The following is a 14,037-nucleotide window of genomic DNA, read 5'->3' on the forward strand; positions in this document are numbered from 1 at the left end:
TTGTTGGTTATAAGTGACAGAAATTCAACTCAAATAGCTTAAGCCTGAAGGAAGAAGTAGTATAAAGATACTAGAGTCTCTTGGACGTGGTTCCATAGTACAGCGGTGAGCACATCTGCTTTACACGCAGAAGGTCCTGGGTTCGTGCCCCCGTGGAGCCACGGTCCATGGTCTACGGCCATGCCACCCTGAACAAGCCTGACGTCTGACCTTGGAAGCTAAGCAGGATCAGGCCTGGTTAGTACTTGGATGGGAGACCACCTAAGAAGACCAGGTGCTGTAGGCATAAATAATAATAATAATAATGAAAGATACTAGAGTCTCTGTTGAACCCTGGGTAGGAACCACTTCTCCAGGACTATTGGGATGCTCCCATGTGGGGCCCTGCCTCTCTCTGTGACAGCTGCCACCTCCCCTAGCGGTGCCTGGCATGCTCCGTCTCACACACATCCGCTCCTGCTCCGTTCCAGGACCAAGATTCTCCAGGATGTACCTGGGTTGGCTCCAGGCGCCCACCCCAAAGCCAGTCAGCTGGGGGCAGAAACCAGGTGTTCTTATGTGACAGTCCGGCCTCCTGGGGTGGAGGTGTGGGAAGAACAGGGCTCCAGGCAGACCACAGAGTGTTCGGGGTCCCTGGGCAGGAGGGGTGCATGAGATGGCCCCACATTGCCCGGCACCATTCTCTCGTGGTGGTAGATGTGACAGCAATTGTGACTGATTTTCTGTCCTTTGGCTGAGGACTAGCTCAGCTGGGGCTATGCCTGGCACTTCCTCCTTCCACTCTTTTTTGAAACCTGGCGTTAAAAACCCACATTGGAACAGCTTTTTAATAAATAGTTTATGAAAGTCTCACGTACACTGACTGCCTGACACAATGCCACAGTGGTCTGCTCAGGGGGTGTGCTACCCCCACTTTTCGTTTGAGGAGATCAAGGCCGTCCCCCGCCTCGTGGCAGAGGGGATGCTGGGATTCGGGTCTCGGGGCGTCCAGTTCGGTTCCGGCTTCTCTCTATGACTCTTCCTCTTTTATTATTAAAATAAAAATACACTTGGCATTTTACCATTTCGAAGGACCGTGTCCTTTGGGGGCGGCTACGGCTGCTGTCTGTCAAGCACATACCCAGTGCGAGGCTGGCCCAGGCACTTCACGTGGGACGGCCCCTGCAGTCGTCACAGGAACCCGGGGAGAAAGACACTGTCGTTACCCTAGTGAACAGGTGGGGACGCTGAGGCAGCGGTAGGTCGCAAGGTCACCCGAGGTTGCGGGGGCAGCGCCGTGCGCAGAGGGCACAGTCTTCTGACTTGGAGGCCGTGCCGCCCTCTGCTGCGTCCACGCCCGGTCTGGCCTGAGGTGCTCCTGGTTCGGGGGTGTCAGAGCGGCCGGGCCTTGCTGATACAGGAACCGAAACCCGAGCGGAGGGGCTGGTCCACAATCTCGGGAGAGTTCGTTTGCCCCCCGCCCCCGACTGTGCTCTTTCCGGCCCGCTGACCTCTTGCCCTCTGGGCCTCTCTTCCCTCCTCGGATGATGAGGGTTCAAATCCGACAGTCGTGAGGTCCCCGTCCAGGCCTGTTGACGAGCATTCTGGAGACCTGCTCGATGTCACATTACGGCTTTCTCTTGTGGCTGCATTGGCCGGTTAAAGCCCAGCCACTGCCTGTGGTCACGGGAGGGAGGAAAGTCATCTCCAGCCTTGACCTTCAGGGCCCCAGAGACACTGCAGGCCGACACTGCCTGTGACGAGGGCTCTCACCAGCAGCCAGCAACCCTCCGCGGACCAGCCATTGCTGGTGTCAGGGCGGTTGGATGGCCAGGCCGGTGCCTCCGCGTTGCCCGTTGTCTCCTGGAGTGCCGTGGTGATAGGCGTGTGGGAGACGCCGGCTGGGGACAGGCAGGCACGAGCAGGAGCTGGTTGCGATGGCGATTGTCGGGGCCCAGGGCGCGGCCTTCACAGCTCCCAGGCCGCGAGCAGACGCCCTGTTCCTGTGCTGTCCTCGTTCAACTTTAGCTTCTTCATTGCCCAGATTTCCCCCATGGCTGCCTTTGTCAGGGAGCCCCCAACTCTAAGGTGGCACCCTATGGCCTAACTCCCTGGGGAGCAGCCAGCCTGCCGCCCAGGGCCGGACCGTAGTGCTACAGTGTTTCCATGGGAACCGTGGCCACCGTCAGCTGAGTCTGGACAGCGGGCAGCGTTCTGTAAGGAGCAGCAACTCCACCCCGGGTGGCCTTGGGGGGGCATCTGGTCTCTCTGCTGTCCTAACACCCAGGGTGAGTGTTGGCCCAAGCGGTCCCCCGCGTCTTTTCCACCCCCCACCACGATTCTGTGCTCCACTGGGGAAGCTCAGCGCCCCAGCGCGCGTCCTGGCCGAGTGTGAGGTGCGGAGCGGCCGCCCGCCGCGGGAGGGCGCGGTCCCGGGCCCTGGGCGGCCTCTGTTTTCAGAGCAGTCACTTGGAGCCACTTCTTCCCGTAGCTGCCCCAGGGTTTGCAGCGTGGAGAGGGAGCATTATTCGGGGGCGGGGACATCTTTGCCTCAAGTCGGGAGGAAGCCGCCTGCAGAGAAGAGTTTCCTGTCTGGACTCTGACCACAGCCACGGTGCTCGTCACCTGCTCTGTCCTGCCCCAGCCCCTCGACCCAAGGCCGGCAATTTCCACCTCTGGTTGAGTTAACAGAAATCGTACCAAAACATGAAATAAAACGAAAAGGAGCACATCACACACCCGCATTTCTGACTGGTCTGGAATCCAGAAGCCGATCTTTCCCAGCGCCGGTGAGTCGGCCCCAGATCATGCGCACAGACGGGGCCAGTGCCCAGTGACGGGGCGGGCGGCACAGGGCCGCTCTTGGCAGACGAAGCCTGGGCGACACTGTCGCACACTTCTCTCTGCTCACGATTTCGCTCCCCTCATCTCCCGACAGCCCTACAAGAGGTGGGCGTCATCCGCCCAGTTTTTCTCATGGGGAAACGGAGGCTCGGGGCGGCGATGGCAATCCTGGGCCTGTCTCAGCCAGCGCAGCCCCCCGCTGAGTGACACAGAGCGTTTCCGACACAGCACTGTCCCTCTGACGTCCGCGTGCAGCCATCGCTGCTTCTGCGCCAGAGTTGTTTTTCATTTGAATGTGTTTCTTATCTTCTCTGGGGCTGAGGTCATTCTTTGTGTCCTAAAAGTCTGCTCTTGTTCCTGGCAAGAAAAAGCAGGAATTGTAAAAAGCAGCAATTATCACTCTCGGGTCTTTTGTACAGAGTCCCGTGAATAATTTATTCGGGTCTGAGGGCCGGGGACTGAGAACACACGGAGCCTGAGCCTCGCGGTACCCGGGCCGTTCTGTGCTCGGGCCTTGAATGCGGCGGTCAGGAGAAAGGTAGCTTTGAAATCAGAGAGGACGGCGAGTGGCCGGAGGACACAGGCGGATGGCCAGCAGCAAGGAGTCTTTACATGGCGCGTGAAGGTCACCTTCCCAGTTCCACATACCCGTCCTGCATACTTTGCAGCTGGGGTACGGGAACAAGGGACTCTGCAGCCGGAAAACCCCGGGAGAGGTCGGAGCCGGGGCGCTCCCTGAGCCTCCCACCGCCGCACTCGATACCTGGACTAAACAAAGAAAATCGTGTCTGCCAGACTCGTGAGCCGAAGTCACAAGACTGCGAGTGTCATGCAGCACCCTGGAATTCCTACAGAACCCCGTCGGGACGGGTGTGCCACCTGCCACGCGGGAGTGGCCGTGCACCCCCCGACCTTCCAGATCAGAACGTTCAGTACCGAGTTGAAAAACCACGTGATGGTCATGGATTTCGTGAAGAGTAACTGGTTTCCGTCCCAGAGAAGAGCCAAAGTTTGTGTCGTCCATATGTACCAAGGCCTGAAGACAGCCGAGCAGACGGCCAGCCGATACGAGGTACGTGGGTACCGGGGCAGGGCGGAGGGTGTCGGCTGGCAGTTCATTCACATGGTCGCTCTAGAGTGACAAGTTCGTCATCTGTTTTAGTTTCCCCCAGGGGTTCAGAAAAGACTCTCTCTGGTCGCTTTATTTCAGTTTTCGAAATACGGGGCCGGCGGGGGGGTGGGCGGGGCGGGGAAGCACACCGATGAGTGTAATTTACACACGACACGTGTCTGCGTTGACAAACATTTATTAGTGCTCCGAAGAGCTGGATAATTTGCAGCCGCATGTAGGAACTGCAGTACATTTCTGTGAGTTAAATAGACTTCGTGCTGTAAATTTCCAGTCATCTGTCTTTCAAAACAAATTCCGATTTGTTTCTTGATGTGTCAGGCAGGGGACTAGCTCTGACTGGCCTCGATCGAGTTAAAATAGAATGATTTATGTTAGGCTAGTAGAATGGCCTTTTAATTTTTGAGGGCGAGCTCAGATTTTCAAGCAGAGACTACTTTTGTGGGGGAAAAGGATAACTTCAGGGATTTAGAATGTCAAAGTGAAGTAAACAAATTACTCAGAAACATTTGCATTTTGTAACTAGTACAAGCCACAAGCAGTTATCAGGAAGTAAACACGTGTGAAATCTGATCATCTCTTCATTGTACGTGGAATAAATTATGAATGACGTTGTAATCGACTCCTATATAGCTCGCTAACCCATCCTTTTGGATAAAGGCAACATGCCAGTTGCTGATGTTTTATGAAAAGGTGACCTTTCCGAACACGAACGCCATTATGAGGAGAGGCTCCCTGAATGCTGGCATTCCCCACACTGGCTTCCTTATTCCAGAGCAACGCAGAACCTGTTCTGCAGGGTTCAAGGCAGGCTTCTTCCAGCTCCAGCCCTGGGGGTGTGAATTTCCGCGTTCACAACAGAGATAGAAAGGCCACGAAAATAATGGCGTTCATTAAATTCAGTAATAGTTGTTCATTAGTTCATTGCCCAATCAACCAGAGCAAAAGGTATGCAATTAGAATATAAGTGAAGGAAACCAGAGATGTTATTATTCACAGGGAATTAATAGGATGGGGACAGAATTTTATCATCGCATCGTTTTCATCGAGGTTATTTTTCAGTCCTCCAGAGCGAGGAAAACTCGTTGAATTACATCCTCTTGCATTTCACGAAGGGTTCACTTCCGTTTTAAACCCTAACTGGCAGAGAGCAGCTCTTGGACCCTTGTTTTTTCTTTGTGGGAGATGCCCTTCAAGTCTACTGACGGTCACAGCGATGACTTGTGTGTCATCTTCTCCCGGCAGTTACCGGTGACAAGCAACAGTAGGGGTTGTGAGCCTGCTGCCCAAATGTCACCGGAAGTCTGAAGACTTCTGTCACAGTGAGTCTGAGACCCATCCCAGAACAACCAGACTGGTCATCCGGATGGTCCTCGCTGGGACCTGAGACTTGGTCCAGGCAGGGCCCGCTGCGTCTGCTCGGGGCAGGTCAAGTTCAAAACCATCGGATGGGATCCGCGCTCCCTATTCCTCTCCTTTACAAGCGTTTCGGACTTTAAAATATTCCACATCTGTCGAACGGTGCAGATGGTTCCCCCTAGGGCTCGCCAGCACCATTTAGATTAGTAAACCCAGGAAAAAAGGCAACTTTCTCGCTCAATTTCCAAGCTGAACTGATGAGCGAGCCCAATTAACGGCCCATGGGTCCTGTTAGACGTGGCCCAGTGACCCCTTCTCTCCTGAAGGCTCTGAGGCCAGCGGTTAACCTGCCGGGGCTTTGCCCATCAGGTACTCGATGGGGCGAGAAATGAGCAAGGTCGCCAGTGCCAACCGGATGCCCAGGGGTGCTCGATGAAAGCAGCCGGCTGGTTCTTCAGTGAAAGTGAGTTTGGGAAATTTTGTTTCCATAAAGTCTTCATGAATCTCAAGCTCTTCTCGTGAGACCTACGCGTCTGCCTGAGTGGAGTTCAAGGTCCAAGACAGGCATTTTTCTAACACTGTGGTGTTCGTCCTGAGCTGTTAGCATGTGGAGAAGAAGCCACTTCTCATCTGAGACAAGGAGTGACCCAGCCTCACCCTGGCTCAAGGCGGGTCCAGCCGCATGCGTCCCCTCACTCAGACTAATAGGAGAGGTGAGCTGACCTGTCGTGCTGGAAGGTAGCTAGGACTGGGGGCCAATGGTGGTAAAGGTGCTGCAGATTCTGTTTGCAAAGCCTCGATCCCCACTGCCTTCGAAGCGCCTCCAATCGTTAAAATCAGTATGCTGAGGGCCCTTCTCCCCCTGCATACACATCCGATAAATTTCAGACATCGAAATAGCTGTAACTGGGCAATGAGATGGACCTGGATTTGAGTTCTGGCTACAGCCGACCCTGCAAGCGTGGCCAGATTCTGAGATGCCTCGGAGAGCACGGACGGTTTCGCGGGCGCCGGGAAGGGAAATCGTGGGGAATTCGGAGCCGGGCTCACACCTCCCGGGGTCTGATCGTGAGTGGGCGCCTCCCGGTTGACGGGGGGCCTTTCCGATGCTAGGCATAGGCTGGGGCGCGCAGCCGAGCCCCGCCCGTCCACCTCCCAACAGCTGACAGTTTCTAACACATTTATTTCGTCATGAGAGGAGCCAGGGAAAGCTTCTGCGTTTGGTGTCTGCCATTCGGCCATGTCTCTCAAGAGTTCACAGAGCTTCTGTCATTTTCATCTTTTTTCTTTCTTTTATTTTTTTTTTTTGGATTTAGCTAGTGGTGTTCAGTTCTGGCTGAATATAAGAATCGTGGCAAACCTTTATTTTTTAAATTATATTTAATGCACAAAAAAGGTCACATATTTAATCGGTACACCCCGACGGGTCTGGACGTATACACACAGCCGTGTCGCCACCAGCGCAGTCAACGTTCCAGACCTCCGATCGTCACCGCCCCTCAGCCCTTCCTAGTGCTCCTCGGGGGGCTGTGCTTCTGTCTGGTTTTGGTGGGAAGAACGTCCGGCACGAGATCTAGCCTCTGTGTGTATTTTAAGGTGCACAGCGCCATCTCGTACGGCCGGGTCCTGGAGGGGCTCAGCCCGCGTAACCGAGGCTTTGTCCCATCGAGCCGCAGCCCCCACGTCCCCACCTCCCCGCCCCCGGCAGCCACGGCGCTCTGCTCTGCTTCTGTGAGTGCGGCTGGTCCGGATACCTCGCCTAAGTGGCATCATGCATTTGTCCTTATTTCACTGAGCATAATGTCCTCTGCTTTCATCCGTCTTGTCACAACTGAAAGGACCTCCTCCTCTTTAAGGCTGAATAACATTTCACTGTCTGTAAAAATTACATTCTCTTTGTTCGTTTAGTTGTCCATCTGTCGATGGGTGTTTGGGTTGTTTCCTCGTGGTGAACTTTTAAAAACTACACATGCCTAGAGCCCAGCCAAGGCCGCTGTGACCCAGAGTGGCTGTTGGGTGTCATTCCTTTAATGAGCCTTGAACTTCCTTTGGGCTGAAGCTGTCACTTGAAAAGTTTGATCCCTCTGAGACTTTTCAGAAGACTTTGGGGCAGTGGTTCTCACTCAGGGGTGATTTTACCCCCAGGGGATATTTGGGACTATCTGAAGGGATTTTGGTTGTGACACTCAGGGAAGATGCTACTGGTACCTGCTGGGCGGAGGCCAGGGATGCTGCTTAATAGTTTCCAGTGCCCAGGACCGCCCTCTGCCTGCAACAGCACAGAATTGGCCAGCCTGAAATGTCCATGTGTGGAGGCTGAAAATCCCCGATCCAGGGCTGGTTGCCCCCACTCTTGGGGTGTGACCCTCTACTTAAAGCTGCTTATACATGAGACCTTTGCCCAGGGCCAGCGGGAATCTGAACTGTTCCCATCTCTGGGTGGGGTCCTGGGAGTGTCCCACTGACTCTCCTGGCTTCAGGCAGTTTTCCTCTCAAGCTCGGTGTTCAGCTGGGGCTCTGGGCGGGCCTGGCAGGTTGCCAGGACTCTGCGTTCTCTCGTCTCCGGCGTTTGGCCCTGCAAACGCCCGCTGCCTCAGCCTCTCTGAACCCTGACCTCTGCCTTCTCTACTCAGGGAGACCTGGGCTCTCTCCCGTGTCCCCTTCATGGTATGCAGCCTGGAAACTGCTATCCAGTGGGGACAAGCGCAGGGTTCACGTGGCTCATGTCCTTCCCCTCCGGGCTCACAGCCCTGCATTGCTTCTTGTCCATAATCTGCAAACAATAGCTTCACAGCTTTTGTCTGGCTACTCCATGGGACCGCAAGTAGGGGGTTGTGATGTCCCCCCGGGTCGAGAAACACCACTCTGGGCTTTGATGAGCGTTTTTCCAGTGCTTGGAGTGAGCCCTTAAATCATATGAAAGAAAAGCACTCAAATGTTACGTTGCTCAGGCTTCAAGGTAACTTTATTTAGGGAATAAAGAAGTCACTGGGGCCAAACGCGAGGTAAAATAAGGTCCCTTTTCTTCTTGAAGTTATCAGACGTGCAGTGCGACGTACCTGTTCCCAAACCGAGCACAAGAGATTTAGCCAGATCCCGGCCGCAGTTTTCTTCCCGAAGTCTTGGCCACCAAGCGATGCTTTTCCTGGAGGTGCTGGCGCTGTGCCGTGAAGGCGCCGAGCCCTCCAGGGCGCGGGGGGTTGAGAAAAGGCCATTTTACAAAGGACGATAAAATTTTTAATTCGCTTTGCCACTCAGCAAACAGGTCAGGAGCCCCTGCTCGTGCCTGGGACCTGCCTCGTGCCTGGGACTCCTCCTAGAAGCCTCGGCCACTCACCTGCATTGACAAAGGCTGCAGGCATCCGGCCACGTGCAGGGCGAGGGAAATACAGGGAAGAAAGATGAAATAACGCTCGGGTGTCCATGCCGCCCGCTCACGGTGCTCTTCCGGCCCTTCCCTGTGCCGGCCGATGCCAGGCTGGCTGTCGCGGGGCCAGCTCTGGCGAGGTGCAGGGGCCAGAGGCATGGAATTCATTCTGTGGCCTCAAGTCTCCCAGCTGGTCACTGAGGCCTCCGAGTTCACCACACTGTGACTTATTATAAGTCGCGTGTGAATTGATCCAGAACATTTGCTGCCGAGTTTCATGAGATCGAGCTGGCATCATTTCAGCCAGCTCCTGTCAGGAAATCGGGTCGAGGGACGATGTCCTCATTGCAGCCCAACCAAGGGCGGGGAGAGGATAGGTGGCAGGTGGTGGTGTGACTAAGAGCTCACCGAGTGACCTTGGCGAGTCTCTTGACCTCTTGGAGCCTTCCTGTTCTCATCTGTGTTCATGATATCTACCCTGTAGGGTCGTTGGGAAGATTAGGAACATAATCTATACAAAGGGCTGAGCCACTGGCCGGGCATCGAGGCAGCGTTCCATAAAAGTCACTTGTCACTGGTGTTCAAGTTCCGATATGCATTTTTCTGCCGTGCCCAACCCTGCCACAGAGCCACGGCCAGAGGACTTGGCCCCCTGGGCCCAGGATAATTATGACCAGTGCTTTAAGGACACTGCCCCTGTGCAAGCAGTCCTGATTAAATTAGGACGAACACTCCCTCCCCTCCTCCCTCACACTCAAAGTGCCAAGCGACAGGGACTTATGACCCTTTGTGCTCTGGGGGTAATCTCCATTCCCCAAGAAGCTCAGAGATCGGTCACCAAATCGACCCTGAACGGAATGCAGAGTTTTCACTGAGCCCAGCCTGTCCCGTCGTCAGCTGCAGATCCCACCTGCGACAAGAGACTGTTGACAACGTGAGTCCTTACACATCCGGACCCTGCCCGATAGAGACGGGGCAAAGGCAAGCACTGACGGGCATTGTCCATGTGAGGCGCACCCTCCGTGGGACCCCGACAAGGACCTAATGGGGTTTTACCACCTCATAAAGCATCCAGTGGCCTCACACCTTGGTGTCCTGTAAAATCCTTGGGAGAACTCTCTACGACGTATGCAGAGCCCTAGGCTCTGGGAAGGGCGGGGTCCAGAAATCTATGTTTTTAACGTGAGAACTATGTGGTTCTGATGCAGGCCTGGCACCCCGATCTGGAAGTTCCAGAGCAATATTTTCCAACCACATAAACCCAGGAGAAAAGGACACAGAAGCTCGAGCGAACTGCCTGAGTGAAGGAAGCTGGAGCGAGGGCACGCGGGGGTCGGGGAGGGGACACGTGATCAGAGACGGCCGTGGCGAGGGCCGACCAGCGTGTGCGAGGAGTTGAGAGGCGGAGATGTCAGAAAAGGGACCGGCGTCGGTTGACTTCTGAATTGCCTCATTGATCCTCCCCACATCTGGAGGCCCGTGAGCCTGATTTTTCCAAAGAGAAAATCCCGTGAGGCCCGGACAGGTGACACAGGCTGCCCAGGGACACAGATGGAAGTGGCAGAGGGAGGAGAGTCCTGCCTTGGTTGTGTCCTACTCTGAGGCTGTGCTCCTGGCGTGGTGCTGGGGCAGCCGGCTGGGCAAGGAGCCTTTGTCCCAGTGCGACAGCTGGGACCACAGGGGACCGGAGAGCTGACATCCAGAATGAAGTGGTAAGAGACAGGAGCAGAGCTCCTCCCGCGTTCTCTCTCCTTCCGCTCCGTGTCCTTCCTCCTATGGCTTTCGCTAAGCACCGCCTCCTGGGTCCCAGGTCCCAGGTCCCATCTGTGTTCTCGTCACCCACTGTTTTCGCTGTCCCAGGTTCTCTTTCTGCTCTAGTGGAGCCGATGGATCGAAGTAGACAGGTGCGGCTGGCTTGGTTAAGAAAATACATATCAGGGACCTACTATGTGCCAGGAACTGTGCTAGGTGCAGAGGACACAGAGCTTTCTGTCCCTGCTTTTCTTTTTTTTCTCATGGGGGTCACGCTGTTTCAATGAGCGCCAAGTAGGGCTGTCTACACGCCAAGTAGGGCTGTCGACACGCCAAGTAGGGCTGTCTACAACAAGCCGCAGACCCAGAACACTCAGTAAGACTGCACAGGGAAGGAGACATCTGGGCGTGTTCTTCGTGGAAGAGTGGGAGGTTTTCAAGTCTAGCGGGGAGAGTGAGACATCTTAGGCAGAAGGAATGGCGGCTTCTGGATGGTGGCACGGGAGGGGAGAACCTAAATAGAACCCAGTAGTCTCTAGAATTGCAGTTGGAATTTGCAGGACGTAGCTCCTGAGAGGAGGGAGCCAAGCAGAGAACGAGCTCTAGGAGTGCGGTCCAGGTTCCCTTGAACCTGTGCTGAAATGTCACAAGGCCAAAGAACTGGCCAGGAAGGAACCGTTACTGGGGTGAGCTGCGAGATGGACACTCCTCAGAGCTCACTAACGGCCACAGGTCATTCAAATTCCCCAACCTCCAGAATGCAGAGACCTCACTAAACGTACGGTGAATGCGGTAGAGCTTCTAGAAGGCTCAGGACTGAGAAGAATGCTAAACTCTCCCTAGAGTAAAGGCTACTTTACAACATTTTAAAAAATGATTCTTGAAAGAATCAAGTTGTCCCATGAGCAGTTTGACTGACAGAATGAAGTTCAACATTTTTTAAAAGATTACAACAAAATCCAGCAAGCAATAATATAAAATTAAAAATATCTGCCATCCAGACAAAGCTTACTAGACATTAGAAGTGTGAAGGTATGAGTCTTACCCAGGAGAAATCACGGTTAATAGAAAGAGATCTGTAAATGACAGAGGTGATAACAGTAGCAAGGAAGGATTTTTCGAAAGAGCTATTAGAATGTATTTTCCCCTTTAAGTTCAAGAATTTAAGGGACTATATCACCATAATAGGGAGAGAAGCAGTTGACATAAAAAATGAACCAAATTGAACTTGTAGCAAAGAAAAAAAAATGATACTACTTCAAATGGAAATTTTACTAGTTGGGATTCATAGGGAATTGGACGCTACCGAAGGAAAGAACAGTAAGAAAAGATGCTACTCAAGATTGCGTGTGTGTGTGTGTGTGTGTGTGTGTGTGTGTGTGTGTGTGAGTGACACAGAGACAGAAAGTGAACAGAGGACGATGACCTATTGACAGCACGAATAATAAAAAGGTCCAACACACGATAATTACAGTTGCAGAAAGAGTGAGGAGTGGACGAGAGCAGAAAAAGGATTTAAAGAAGTAATGGCTGTAACAGTTCTGGATTTAGTGGGACAAATGTCAAAGTACTGCCTGTCAGTGTACACATGGCAGAGGCCAGTTCGTGCAGACTGGCTCTGCCGTGTTAGGTAGCAAACATCTCAGTGTTTCCCGCCACGGTGGGAATCCGCGCCCCTCAGTCTGAGGGCGATGTTTGTTCCCTTGTGATCATGCTGTGTAAGCTACCCGAGGCAGCTAGCTTCTTTCTTTACGACTGAGATGGCATCAGTTCAGTGCAGGATGGCAGATTGTCTCCGCTGGCAGACAGTATTCGTATTATCTTCCTATTGCTGTAAGACAGATTTTCACATGCTTAGGGTTTAAAACCACCCCTGTTTATCACCTCACAGTTCCGTAGTTTGGAATTCCCGAGGTGGGCCCTCTGCTTAGGGCTTCTCCCGGCTGGATCGAGGTTTCCGATGAGGCTCGGAGCACGCTGTGCGGTGTGTGCCAGCGGCCGAGTGGGGAGGTGGTGTTTAATGCGAGGGTTTCAGTTCCGGGGCTGGGGGGCGGCGAGAAGGCTCTGGAGATGGATAGTGGGGATGGTTTCACAGCAGTGTGAATGTGCTTAATCTCACTGCATCGTACATTTAAAGTGGCAAATTGTGTTATGTATGTATATTTTACCACAATTAAAAAAAAACAAAAACAAAAACGAGGTGGCAACACTAACCCAAGCATGTGGCCCTTCTGAGGACAAGCCCCGTGCCTTGCACAGGCCTCACGTCCGAGCCCGTTCTGTGCTCACTCATGTTAATAGATGCCTCAGACCATTCTCTTTCATTTGATGCTGAGATCCTGAGGTCGGAGGTCATGTCTTATTTTGCTCACTAACTCTGTTTTTTGAACTGAAATTCTAAGCCAAATTGGAGTTTATGTGTGCTGTATTAAAAAAAAAAAGAGCCTTGCCCAGGTATAATTTACATATATTAATATTCACCTATTTTTGTAAATCTACAATTGATTTCATCTTGATGAATGCGTACCGTCATGTAACCAGCACCAAATCACGGTGCAGGGTATTTCCACTGGCTCAGAAAGGTCCCTTGTACCCTTAGCACCCAATGCCCTCCCCAAGTCCAGCCCCGACCACAACTGATCTGTCACTTCAGGGTTGCCTGACCCTGCATGCCCTCTTAACTGAAATCTTGCAGTATATAGGTTTTTTGTGACCATAGTAGTTTCCTTGACAACTTTTGGCATCTTAATTAACTAGGTGACGTTCTATTGAGACCACAGAGGAGGGAGGCCTTGGGCCCCGATGCAGATAACCCTGGGTTTTCATCCTCACTCTGCCGTTCATCAATCCTGACTTTGCATGAACGCTTACCGTCTGCAGCCATCAGTTGCTGTGCAAAATGGAGTTGATAACACCACCTTCATCCAGCACATTTGTGGGGATCGAGTGAAGTGGCCTATGAAGAGTACTCGGGCAGTGCTTGGCTCATTGTAGCAGCTCAGTAACACTTACGAGCTTATCCTATTATTATCGAGAGTAATGTTTCCTCACCTTCAGATGTGATTACAGTGGTCCTCTCCTTCGAGAGTTGCCATGGTGATGGCGTAATGCCTGGGAAGCACTTCGCATGCTGCCTGGACCTCCGTAAGCGCTCTGCGATGTAGCTGTGATTATTATTGTTCTGAAGCCATTAAGGGCCCTATTCTACTTTGCTCATTAAGTAAAAGTCATCACTTCTCATTCTGAGAAGGTGTGAAAATCAGGTATAAAAAGCGCCCGTTGCAGACTGCTTCCTGTCGGGATGTGCGTGAATAAAAGGCTGTAAAAGCAACCGGCAGTGTCAGATAATAAGACCTTTTCCCCACGGGCCGGGGGAGAAGTCCATGTGAACAGGTGAACCAAAGCACAGGAAATACCTTCGGCCTTTTTTTTTTTTTTTTTTGGTCTCTATTCCTTTGATAGAAGAAAAGCAACAGCAAGTGAGTTGAAAGTTGTAAGGTCGAGTGGCTGATTGAATTCTCAAAACTTTCTGAGGTTTTCCAAAGTCACGGTAACTTCATTGTTTTCGATTAGGAAGCATTTCAAGCGGTTCGGGACTCTAACTGAG

At 52.8% G+C, this 14,037-nt stretch overlaps 1 protein-coding gene and 1 pseudogene across 1 annotated transcript in view; both read left to right on the forward strand.

Annotated features, from left to right (window-relative positions):
• Positions 1 to 14,037, forward strand: part of CUNH10orf90 (chromosome unknown C10orf90 homolog) — a 306,207-nt gene that overhangs the window by 124,724 nt on the left and 167,446 nt on the right. The gene's annotated exons all lie outside the window — the stretch shown is intronic.
• On the forward strand, positions 171 to 286 carry LOC120581850 (uncharacterized; annotated as a pseudogene).

Source organism: Pteropus medius, unplaced genomic scaffold (genome assembly GCF_902729225.1).
Source record: "Pteropus medius unplaced genomic scaffold, Ma_sr-lr_union100, whole genome shotgun sequence".
Lineage (NCBI taxonomy): Eukaryota > Metazoa > Chordata > Mammalia > Chiroptera > Pteropodidae > Pteropus > Pteropus medius.